This window comes from Octopus sinensis, linkage group LG12 (genome assembly GCF_006345805.1).
Source record: "Octopus sinensis linkage group LG12, ASM634580v1, whole genome shotgun sequence".
Lineage (NCBI taxonomy): Eukaryota > Metazoa > Mollusca > Cephalopoda > Octopoda > Octopodidae > Octopus > Octopus sinensis.
The window spans coordinates 75,045,303-75,046,910 of record NC_043008.1 but is presented as its reverse complement, the minus strand read 5'-3'; the positions used below and the strand labels follow the sequence as shown (position 1 = coordinate 75,046,910).

Below are 1,608 nucleotides of genomic sequence, written 5' to 3'. Positions count from 1 at the left end.
AACTCTTCATTTGTTAACCGAAACTGTTTTCAGACAAAATTCATTTGATATATTATAAATAAGAGATTTCGGTTAATTTTTATGTAAACAATGAATTTTCGTTGACTTTCACTTTTTACGTTTTCAAATTTCAAAAACTATATAATTAAATCAAGCATAAATTTTAAATACTATTTAAATAACAATATAAAACTGTTTTAAAAAGAGGAAATAACTATTTTTTAAAACAATTTTCAGGTGTAAGGGACATAACACTGACAGAATAAAGTGTAGAGATTTAAAAATAATTTTTATTAAATTTAACCTGCTTCGTTCAGTTTTTTAGCATTGAAAATTTCATGTTGTTTCCATAACTGTTCTAGTCTGTGTGTAAATGATGGATAAGAAAAACCATCGGAGCAAAGTTTCCCATTATATTTTCAGTACGTTATATTTTCAGCACGGATCTGCTCTAAAATATTTCAGAGTTTTAACACTTGGTGGGACTACTTAATTGAAGAGTTATTCCAATCACATTATATTTTGTTGTCGTAAAAGGAATATCATTTATATTCAGTTCGTTGATAGTCAACAAATCTTAAATGTCACCTATACTGGGGTAACATAACTGTAGATACCATAAGCTCACATAGGACCTTTTCACAGAAGTGGTCATTACACATCTGGAGTAGTGCTGCTCCTGTTATACATTGAAGCAAAGTACTCCTGTCTCGCAAAGTCAGATATACACAAAATTCCCAGATCTACATTACAGTATTGCTCATATATCTGTGACTGTGTTGCTGTTACGTACACAAACCTCTCAGATCTGCATTACAGTACCGTCCACATATCAGTGACAGTGCTGCCATTACACACATAAAAATCTTAGAACAATATTACAGTACTGCTCACATATCTAAGGTACTACCACTATACATCAGACACCTAAAAGGAGCCCTTCCTCCTAATTAACAAATATTTTCCCTAACACATACAAACATCTGGTATACAACTAACTCTTCAATCACAACTATCTTGGTTACTGTTCCACTGAACTAGCAAGTTATATACCAGTTTCATTCAAATTTCCCCTGTGATTCACTATCTTAACATTCTCCTTGCTTTGTTTGACTTCACCAGAAACCAAACAACTAAATGCATTTCCCAAATCCTTCCTGGCATCCACCTGGAACCTACAGAGCCCCTTAGCCTCTGCTATCTGGAAAGAGAGGAGAACACATTTCATGGTCAATCTCCATATTCCACCCAAATTTCATGATTTAATCACGACACAATTGTAGGGCAATATAAGACTATTACATCAATATAACATAACATAATACAGTATTGGTGTGGCATGGTATAACATGTATAGTCTTAAATATATTATAAACAGAGTACAACACAAAGTCACAGCATTACATGGTCAAAATATAGTTTTCACATAACATTGTATAACACATAGTATTGATAGTAGTAACATGTAACAGTACTACATAGTTACATGATATTTGTATAACATCGTATAATACAGTATATCCTGTAACATTGGTATAACAGAGTATTATTTCTAGTATAACACAGAACTTACAACATGTAGCATTGAAACAATGTAATATACCATAT

The 1,608-nt window shown here is 32.0% G+C and overlaps 1 long non-coding RNA gene across 2 annotated transcripts in view; it reads right to left on the bottom strand.

Annotated features, from left to right (window-relative positions):
• Positions 1-293: 293 nt before the first annotated feature.
• LOC118765669 overlaps positions 294-1,608 on the bottom strand; it is a 12,923-nt gene continuing 11,608 nt past the window's right edge. For both annotated transcript variants that reach the window (XR_005001537.1, XR_005001538.1), the window contains exon 2: positions 294-994. This is a non-coding gene — a long non-coding RNA (uncharacterized LOC118765669). The remainder of the gene's footprint in view (positions 995-1,608) is intronic.